The sequence below is a fragment of the Mirounga leonina genome, unplaced genomic scaffold, assembly GCF_011800145.1.
Source record: "Mirounga leonina isolate KUSES-001 unplaced genomic scaffold, KU_Mleo_1.0 Mir_154, whole genome shotgun sequence".
NCBI lineage: Eukaryota > Metazoa > Chordata > Mammalia > Carnivora > Phocidae > Mirounga > Mirounga leonina.
This window is the reverse complement of record NW_023270389.1, coordinates 56,997,556-57,009,237: the sequence shown is the minus strand read 5'-3', so window position 1 is coordinate 57,009,237 and position 11,682 is coordinate 56,997,556.

Below are 11,682 nucleotides of genomic sequence, written 5' to 3'. Positions count from 1 at the left end.
TATATTTATAGTTACTGTGTACATGAATCTCATCAGATCATAAATATTACTCCATCTCCTTGAAGTCTGGGTACTCGGCTGCTGAGGTCCCCCAGAAAGCCTCAATCATGACCCCTCATGATGCCCTATATACTTGTATGTCTCTGTGCTTTATGGACACAAGGACAAGGTATGTGTTGTTTATTCCCTTTGTTCAGGCAGCTAGACATGAATAACTATGGCCCTGTCATCAACATAGTGATAAAATAAGCAGCCTGAAGTCTGACACCTGAGCTCCCACAGGAATACCTGTGGTGGTATGGTAGGTGATGGGGGAGGGTCGAACAGGCAGGAGAGAATCAAAGAGAGATGTGTGTGTGTGATGTCAGGTAATGAAAGAAGTGCATTTATTGGCTCAAAGCCTGAGGGAGTATCACCCTTCTGTGTACAACAAAGAACAAAGTTTACTTAGTGAACTTGCCCTAATACACTGTGGTGAATTTTTCAAGATTCACAGAAGTGTTCCTGCCAGTAGAAATAGACTACATCCTTGAAATTAGGGGAAAAGAGAAAATTATGGCTTGTCCATTTTAGAATGGAAATTTTAAGACAGCAAGCCTACCTGATGGATAAAGAGTTTAAATGGTGACCTTTTGGCAGAAGAGAGAGAGCACCTGAAATTTCTGACCTCCCTGATTGGCATGGCAACAAGGAGACTAAGTTGCTCCCAGGTGGAAGCAGAGCCAGATACTGGCAGCTCAGACAAGAAGCCTTTTCCTTCAGTGATCCAGGGGGAGAGTCCCACACATGCAGAGCTCTGTGGGGCCTCCCTGGAGACTCCCATTCCCTGCCTTTAATGTTTTCTAAGCAGAGCACATCAGCTCCATCCAGCTGCTCTCCTGGAGCCTGATTGCTTTGTACTCACATGCTGTATTAGTGTTCTAGGGATTCTACAACAAAGTACCACAAAATGGGTGGCTTAAACAACAGAAATTGAATGTCCCGTAGTTCTGGAGGCTACAAGTCTGAGATCAAGGTGTTGGCGGGGTTGTTTCCTTCTGAGGGCCGTGAGAGAAGGCTTTGTTCCAGGCCTCTGTCCTTGGTTTGTAAATAGACATCTTCTCCATGTTTCCCTGTTTCTTCATCTTGTCTTCTATGTGTCTCTCTCTATCCAAATTCCGCCCCCCACTTTTAAAAAAGATTTTATTTATTTATTTGATACACAGAGAGAGATAGTGAGAGAGAGAGCACAATCAGGGGGAGAGGGAGAAGCAGGCTCCCTGCTGAGAAAGGAGCCTGACATGGGGCTTGATCCCAGGACCCTGGGATCATGCCCTGAGCCGAAGGCAGCCGCTTAATGACAGAGCTACCCAGGTGCCCCCAAATTCCCCCTTTTTATAAAGACACCAGAAATATTAAATTAAGGCCTAAACTAATGACTTCATTTTAACCTGATTATCAGTATAAAGACTCTGGCTCCAAATAAGGTCACATTCTGAGGTCCTGGGAGTTAGGACTCCAACATATTCTTTTTTGGGGGGGAGGGGCACAATTCAATCCCTAACACCAGCTAAGTATATTTTCATGTTTCCTTACACTTCCCTCTGCTATTTTTACCTGGTAGTGTGCTTCCATCCTCCTATTGTCACCCAAAATACAAGAATGTAGGACTTCAAGAAAACCAGAGGAAAATCAGATGCTTAATTTTTATCAAAAGAGTTGGTGATAGGTAGAGGATGATGAGGGAAGGCTCAGACCAAGAACATGAGTATGTCTTTGTCCTTTGATCTTGTGAGTGGAGATCACTAAATAGACCTGTCCAGGAAAATCTCCAAGATTCAAGATGGCCTTGAACATGTAGGACATGTGGTGAGGTCCAGCCAATGGGTTTGAACAGCCACAAGAAAAGTTATGGGAAAGATGTGAATTATAAAAAAAAAAATGTTATTTTTGTGTTGTGGAATCATCTTCTCTCACAGCCTTTAAAATTTTAATTTTACACCTTGAGGGGTTTGCAGAAAAGAAGACATCATGTGACAAGCTGGCAACAGCATTGGGCATGGAATCAGACGGCCCCAGTTTCAGTTAATGCACCCACCCCACCTAGATTCCAAGTTCTGCCACTTAACAAGTCATGTGACCTTGAGCAAGTTACTTAATTTCTCAGAGCTTTGTTTCCTTTATTTGTTAAATGAAGAGGAAAATACATGCCTGTCATGTTTGCAGTAGGATGATGAATTTTACAATTTAAAATATAATGAAATCACAAGAAGACATGTGATATACAGTCACTAATGGGGTTATTATGGATATATGTCACTGATAGTGTTATTATGGAGGTAGAAGTATGATTTAGATCAGTAATTTCAACTTCGGCTGTGCACAAGAATCACTGGGAAGTTTTTAAAAGCCCAGATGCCTAGGTTGCACGCCAACTCTATTAAATAAGAATATTCAGAAGATTCAAATTTGAAGCCAAGTTTGAGAACTCTTCTAGATCACTTATCTGAGTTTAAGTATATTGTGGGCTAAGAAAATATCTGCTTAAACCATTAAAATTTCCATATACATATTATATATGTATATACATCATACATTATATAATATGTAAAATATACATAACACATACATATATACATAATATATCTATGGAATTCTTAATGGCTTGAATATATATATGTTTGCACTCAATATATAATATAATAGATAAAGAGAATCTATAAAATATATATGTATTATATATAAATGTTCATATCTATATTACATATGTATATATAGAGAGAGTGCTTTAATAAAGATTTTAGCTACTTAAATGTATTTTTAATCATTTATAACTGAAGTGAAATTAAAATCACATTTATCAATTAAGTTAGGATATATTTACTTTGGTTGCTAGGCAATTTTTAGATTTTAGAAATTAAGAAGCTTCAGATGGAAATGTTTAGCAGATTGAAGAAAACTATTCTGTTAATTCGTGTCACTATATGGACCAGTAAACTAGGAAATTCTGGTACTTTCCAAACCCCTAACTCTCTAATGATAAAAGGCCTTGATATCTTTCATTTCTCACCTCTTTAGGTTTACTTGCTACCCTCTTATTATCTAAATGTTTGTGTCCCTTGCCTAATTCATACTTTGAAATACTAAACCTGAGGAGGTGGGCCTTTTGGAGATGATTAGGTCTTGAGAGCAGAGCCTTCATAAATGATATTAATGCCCTTATAAAAAAGGTTCCAGATAGATCCCTCACTTCCTTCCACCATGAGAGGATACAACAAGATCTCTGCAACAGAAGAGAGCCCTCACTCAACCATGCAGGCACTTCTAGCCTCCAGAACTGTGAGAAATAAATTTCTGTTGTTTATAAGCTATCCAGACTGTAGTATTTTGTTATAAGAGTTATAGCAGCCAGAATGCACTAAGACGTACATCTTCCTACCTGAACTTCTGGTCCCCTTCCAGCAAGGAAGAGCACACCTCCTCTGAAGTCATTTTGTGGTCACTTTGAGTGATGCAGGTCACATTAGGAGACCAGAATATAAACCTAGTAATGAATGTAATCTTATATCTTGAGTATCCCAGTGGTAGATATGCTTGCAATGCAACCCATAGTTGCAGAAATTCTTTTGTGGATATTGTCAATTTAATAAGCCAAGATCTGGGTTGAATTCAGCCATCTTCAGAAGGTCAGTATCTTCCCCATGGCAGATTGCTGCCATGAGTCCTTACAGACATCCTGACAGAGAAAACTCAGCCACTCTGACTGTGACTATAAACAGAGTATGGGACATATACTACATGGTAAGATAGAAGGAACGTGTGATGGAATGTCCAGCCTCAGATTCCTTATCCAATGACCTGCCAAGTGGTTGACATTCTTTAAGGATTGCTTTGAGTTGAAAATTGAAGAATGTAATGAATATGTAAATATATTATTTAGGAAGAGTTAATATTGTAAACCATTATTGATCATCCATTCCTTAGAACAAATTAGTTTATTGTGTTTGTTAATCAGTCAATTTATAAAGATTGAACAAATAAATGGGAAACCATGAGAGTCAGTGAGGGATAAAATGTAATAGATTGCTCTGCTATTTTTGTAAGAAAAGAAGAGCAATGACATTCATATATGTATTGCAGTGAGCTTAGGAGATATGTTTCACTGTCCATTGATGTATTGGGCTTAAGCAAGAAGTTCCATAATGCAGCATTAAAAGAAGAAATTTTAGGATGTCAATTGCCTGGGTCACTGTAGGCAAGCTGAAGGTGGGTGAACAAGCTATTTGAATGGAAATGCCTTAACAGAAGGGGAATCCAACTCCTTGCTCCTGGAGGGGTAGCTCCTACTATTGCCCAAAGATGAGATGCCACATACTGGGGTTAACGGTGGAAGGTTTTGGAATGACCTTCATTGATGAAAAGCCTTCAGTGGCTTTTCCTTCATCACCTGGATAACATGTAAGCCCCCAGCCTGGCATAAATGGACTTCCGTGATGGGTACGGCCCCAGTCCTCAGGGGATGTACTTTTTGCTTTAGCACCACTAATCTGTAAACCTTTTCTATCTTGTGCTCATTTTCTCTATTCTGCTTGTCTCACTTCAGTTTACCCTTTAAGACCCAGTTTGGACATCACTTCTCTTAAGAATTCCTTAACTCTCCTAGGTCCCAGGAGCCCCTTCCTCTTCCTGTAAGTCATGATGTCTATCTCTTATTATTACACCTACAGCATAGGTTAGGTGTCTGTCTCTCCCATTATTCTACAAAGTCTTTGTGGAGAGGAACTATGCTTTATTCATCTTTGTGTCCTAGAGCCTAAGATAATAAACAAACAATTGGATGGAGGGATGGAAAGATTTGCCTGGTTGAATTCCAAACCTGTTTGGAGACTCTTTCATTATTATCCATGATTTGGTTAGGCTAAGACATGAGAAGTGGGTGCAGAGTGGGTGTGTAGAACTTGTATCAACATTTTGATTGTTCCTAAATTACTATAGTTGAATCTTAGTTGGAGTCTCTGAAACGATTTTTTTTTTTTTCGGCTTAAAAATTTACTGGTTCTAGAAGGTCTTTTGGGATTAACCATATCTCTATTTCCTCTAGTTTCTTTTTTTTACAAAAATTATTTAAGTAATTGGTATACTTTGCATTTTTAATATGCTGCTTGTTGATTGTCTTCTAGTTATATATATATTTTTGTTTTCCCTAATTATAAAGTAAGCCTCTGAAATTTCCCTTCTAACGTTTTGGTGTCTTAATACTGCAGCATAGTGATTATGAGCCTATCATGTTTCATACCCTAGGGCTGTATTTTCTCATTGCATGCTCTTTGACGTTACTTAACCATTGGCACCTCATTTCCCCCCATATATAAAATGGGAATAATACTAGCTCTTATCTCAGAGTATTGTTATAAGAAATAAATGAATAATATTCCATTGTATATAGTATACATGCCACATTTTCTTTATCCATCACCCATTTATGGTTCCTTAGGTTCCTTTCATGTCTTGGCTATTATAAATAATGTTTCAATGAATACAGGGGTGCATATATATATTTGAATTAGTGTTTTCTTTTCCTGTGGTACACACCCAGAGTAGAAATGCTGAATCATATGGCAGTTCAATTTTTAATTTTTTGAGGAATCTCCATATTGTTTTCCAAGTGGCTGTACCAATTTACATTCCTACCAACAGTTCTCAAGTGTTCCCTTTTCTCCACATCCTCACTGACACTTCTTATTTCTTGTCTTTTGGATAATAGCCAATCTAATGAGAGTGAGGTGATATCTCACTATGGTTTTGATTTGCATTTCCCTGATGATTTGTGATATTGAGCATCTTTTCATGTGTCTCTTGGCCATCTGTATGTCTCCTTTGGAAAAATGTCTATTCAAATCCTCTGCCCATTTTTTAATTGAAACAAATTTTTTTTTGCTATTGATTTGTATTAGTTCTTTATATATTTTGGATACTTAACCTCTTATCAGATGTATGATTTGCAAATATTTTTTCCTATCTGGTAAGTTGCCTTTTCATTTTGTTGTTCATTTACTTTGCTCTACAGAAGATTTTTAGTTTGATGTAGTTCTATTTGTTTAGTTTTTGTTGCCTTTTCGTTTAGTTTTGAGTTTTAGTTTAGTTTTGGTTGCCTTTGCTTTGGTGTCAAATCCAAAAAATAATTGCCAATAGCGATATCAAAGAGATTACGGTCTATGTTTCCTTCCAAGATTTTTAAGTTTCAGGTCTTATGTTCAAGTCTTTAATCCATTTTGAGTAAATTTTTGTGTATGGTGTAAGATAGTGGTCTAATTTCATTATTTAACATGTCTGTCCAGCTTTCTTTTTTCTTTTTTTTTATTATGTTATGTTAATCACCATACATTACATCATTAGTTTTTGATGTAGTGTTCCATGATTCATTGTTTGTGTATGACACCCGGTGCTCCATGCAGTACATGCCCTCTTTAATACCCATCACCAGGCTAACCCATCCTCCCACCACCCTCCCCTCTAGAACCCTCAATTTGTTTCTCAGAGTCCATAGTCTCTCATGGTTCATCTCCCCCTCTGATGTTCCCCCCTTCATTTTTCCCTTCCTGCTATCTTCTTCTTTTTCTTTTCTTTTTTTTAAAACATATAATGTATTATTTTTTTCAGGGGTACAGGTCTGTGATTCAACAGTCTTGCACACTTCACAGCGCTCACCATAGCACATACCCTCTCCAATGTCTATCACCCAGCCACCCCATCCCTCCCACTCCCCACCACTCCAGTAACCCTCAGTTTGTTTCCTGAGGTTAAGAATTCCTTATATCAGTGAGGTCATATGATACATGTCTTTCTCTGATTGACTTATTTTGCTCAGCATAATACCCTCCAGTTCCATCCATGTCATTGCAAATGGCAAGATTTCATTCCTTTTGATGGCTGCATAATATTCCATTGTAGATATATATACACCACATCTTCTTTATCCATTCATCTGTCAATGGACATCTTGGCTCTTTCCATAGTTTGGCTATTGTGGACATTGCTGCTATAAACATCAAGGTGCACGACCCCTTCGGATCCCTACATTTGTATCTTTGGGGTAAATACCCAGTAGTGCAATTGCTGGGTAGTATGGTAGCTCTATTTTCAACTGTCCAGTTTTCTAAAACCATTTATTGAAGAGACTGTCCTTTCCTCATTGTATATTCTTGACTTTTTTGTCATAAATTAATTAAGTCTCCCTCAATGAATGAATGGATGTAGAAAATACACACACATGCAATGGAATATTATTCAGCCATAAAAAAGAAGGAAATCCTGCCATTTGCAACAAAATGTATGGACTTGGGGGTATTATGATAAGTAAAAAAGTCAGACAGAAAAAGACAAAAGCCATATGATCTCACTTATAAGTAGGGAGAGAAAACAACCCAGAACTCATAGAAACAGAGAATGGTGGTTGCCACAGGTAGAGGGTCATAAGTTAATAAAATGGGTGAAGGGGGTTAAAAGGTACAAACTTTCAGTTGTAAAATAAATAAGTCATCATGAGATATAATGTAGTTAATAATACTGTATTGTATATTTGTAAGTTGTTAACAGAGTAGATCTTAAAAGTTCTTATCACAAGAAAAAATGTGGAACTATGTGTAGTGATGGATATTAACTATACTTATTGTGATCATGTATATACCATATATATATGTACACACACAAATATTATATTTGTATATATCAACATATGCAAGTATTGAGCATTATGTTGTACATCTGAAAATAATATAATGTGATATGTCAATTATATCTCAATTTAAAAAACGGGGAAAAAAAAGAAATGGGAGATGCATGTTACAACATGCTTAGAGCAGTGCCTAGCATGTAATCAATGAAGGTTAAGTCTTTTTATTATTGCCTTCACGTGATAATTGGTAATGCTTTATATATGTTCAGTATTTTACAAGGTCCCTTTATGATGAATGGAAAAGAACTCACATTGGAACACATTATTAGGGAATTTCAGAGCACTGACTATAAGGACATCCTCAGTGTTTTTTGAGATAGGAAACAAACAAGCAAACAAACACAAACAAATAAAAAAGGTCACACATAAACAACTTGAAATAGAATGGTATTGAATTTATCAACAACAAATCTAGCATTTAGAAGATAATGGAGAAAAGCATTTCAAAGACTGGGAAAAATTCCAACCTACAGTTGAATACCCAGATAAACTATAACTTAAAAAAGAGAGTAGAATAAAGAGATTTTCATTTATATGCAAAGTCTCAAAACATTTATCCCCCTTGGACCTGGTCTTAGTTCATTTGTGCTGCTATAATAAAAATATCCTAAGTCTATGGCATGGGGTAGCTTAACCAACAGAAATTTCATTCTCATGGTTCTGGAGGCTGGGAAATCCAAGATGAAGATGCTGGAAGATTTGGTATCTGGTGAGAAACTGCTTCCTGGTTCATAGACAACTGCCTTCTTGCTGTGTTCTCACATGGTGGAAGGGGCAAGGGAGCACTCTGATGTATCTTTTTTTTTTTTAAGATTTTATTTATTTATTTGACAGAGAGAGACACAGCGAGAGAGGGAACACAAATGGGGGAGGGGGAGAGGGAGAAGCAGGCTCCCTGCAGAGCAGGGAGCCCAATGTGGGACTCGATCCTGGGACTCCAGGATCATGACCTGAGCCGAAGGCAGTCGCTTAACCGACTGAGCCACCCAGGCGCCCCACTCTGATGTATCTTGATAAGGAGACTAATCCCACCCAAATGGGATCCCACCTAATCACCTCCCAAAGACCTCTCTTCCAAATACCATCACATTGGGTATAAATTTCTAATATGAATTTGAAAAAGACACAAACATTTGGTCAATAGCAGATTCTTAATTAGAAAGTGGCTAAAGAAGGGCACTTAGTGGCACAGTCAGTTAAGCATCTGACTCTCATTTTCAGCTCAGGTCATGATCTCAGGATCCTGGAATTGAGCCCTCCATCAGGCTCTGTGCTTAGCACGGAGTCTGCTTGAGATTCTCTCTCCTTCTCCCACTGCCCCTCCCACTTGTGCTGTCTGTCTTTCTCTCTCTGTCTCTTTAAATAAATAAATAAATGATGAAGAGAAAGCCCAAGAAAATGGCTATTTAGTGGGCTAATGAACAACCAGTACACATAGGAGCAAAAGGGAGAAAGGTTCCAGAGGTGATGTTTTCACACACACAAACAGAAAATTTTTTTTTTACACATTTTGTGATATACTTGACTATGAAGAGAGGAATCTTACAGATCTGATAGAGGGTTTGGAAGTGAATTAGTAACAGGACACTGAAAACTAAGCAAATAACTACAAAAGTGATGATTAATTCCACTGACACAGAAAAATCTAAATGAGAAATATAATGTAATGTAATATAATGTAATGACTCCATGTAGTCCAGCTATTAATATAATCATAACCTGAATATTGATGTAACCAAATTTGTGACAATAATATATTCAGAATAAGGGAATGAGGGAAGTGTAAATGTGCAGAGGGGACAGGGAGTAAAAGAGTTAAGTCCTCATTTTCTATTGTAGGAAATCAAGTAAAATTGAAAAATCAAGAAATAGCAATGCAAGTATTTTTTCTAGCAAAATGGAGGTAAATAACTAGAAAGAGCTAAAGAATTAAAAGGTCACATATTTGGAGTAGAAATCAAAATTGGAAAAAGAGCTGAGAGCCACTGTTTTTTATTTTAAACCTATAGCACTGCTTGAAATATTGGACTATGTATACATATTATTTTGACACACATTAAAAATTAAGAACTGTGAATCAAATCAAATACATCAATATTTAATGATAGGGTGTTTTAAGAAGTTTTAATGCAAGTTTTTTTTCCTTTATAACAATTGGGCATGATTGTGTAGAAATCAAAATCTAATTATATATTTGAAAAGCATCTAATTTCTTCCTTTCATTTTTAAGAGAAATCATAAATTGTCACTTCTTCTTTTGCCTATTGGGATGCTGTTGATGGTTCTAGTAAATGCTTAGCTTGGGAAACTAGAACATAAAAGCTCTCCTCTTGGCATGCATTGGGATATGAATTATCAACATAGGAGCAGAATGTTCTGAGTTAACCCCAACCTCTTCACTAGCATTTAACATTCATTAATGCCATCATCACTACCAAAATGACTGTAACCAAAAGATTACATTAACTCAGGACAAAATTGAGGAGTATTTGGAATGTTTTAATTAGGTTTATGGACTAAAGCCAACAAAACTTCCACCTCTCCCATTAGCACACTTTCTCAGAGTACATCTAAGGAAAGGAAAGCATTTTTTTACATTTGTTAAAAGTCCTTCCTAAGTTTCACATATTCCTGAATTTCACACTTTTCCTGTCTTGGGAAGACAGGAAACATAATATTCTAGCAATGGCAATATTCCATCAAACTAATTGTCAGGACAACTGGGAAAAAGGTATGTTGACTCTAGTGTACATTTATGTATAAAATGAGTGGATATTGTCATAGTATGGGGACTTTAACAATAGAAAGAAAAGCACAATCTCCTGTTGAGTTTGTAGGTGTTCAGAATGGTTTGAACCCTATCCAGCTGAATTCCTGGGACCAGACAAAATCCAGGTCTCCTACTCCTCCACCATCTTTCTTGAAAATCTTGCAATTTGCAATGACTTGGATGGAACTGGAGGGTACTATGCTGAGCAAAATAAGTCAATCAGAGAAAGACATGTATCATATGACCTCACTGATATGAGGAATTCTTAATCTCAGGAAACAAACTGAGGGTTGCTGGAGTGGGGGGTGGGGTGGGAGGGATGGGGTGGCTGGGTGATAGACATTGGGGAGGGTATGTGCTATGGTGAGCGCTGTGAAGTGTGCAAGACTGTTGAATCACAGATCTGTACCTCTGAAACAAATAATACAATATATGTTAAGAAGAAGAAGAAGAAGAAGAAAAAGAAGAGAAGAAGAAGAAGGAGAAGAAGATAGCAGGAGGGGAGGAATGAAGGGGGGGAATCAGAGGGGGAGACGAACCATGAGAGACTATGGACTCTGAAAAACAAACTGAGGGTTCTAGAGGGGAGGGGTGGGAGGATGGGTTAGCCTGGTGATGGGTATTAAAGAGGGCACGTTCTGCATGGAGCACTGGGTGTTATATGCAAACAATAAATCATGGAACACTACATCAAAAACTAATGACGTAATGTATGCTGATTAACATAACATAATAAAAAAAGAAAGAAAGAAAAGCACAGAGGAGAGAGAGAGGAGAAAACGTGAGAGAAAAAGTTAAATAGGGGGAAGAGAGAAATAACAGGACTGGGAAGGAAAAGAGAAGGGAATGAAGGCAAAGAGTAGCAGAGATACAGGTAGAACCTGCACTGTGTGCATGGTCATGCCCCCAGCCTCTCTTGTATTACCTAACAACCCAACAATTTTTCTGACCTCGTTGCTTTGTCTGTAGCCAACTGGACCTAGATAGTCCAATTCTAACCCAGACCCAACCTCTTTACTTATTGCCAGAAAATTCCTTTCATAGACTTTTAAAGACATTTTATGTACCTGACCAGGGACCATAAGACCCAGGACACAAGACCACAAGACCCAAGACAATGGGCCCACAGTTCCCTGTTCTTTGATAAATAAGTGGATCTGGCCTTTCTTCTATTCTCACTCTAGGGGATAAGAGGGAG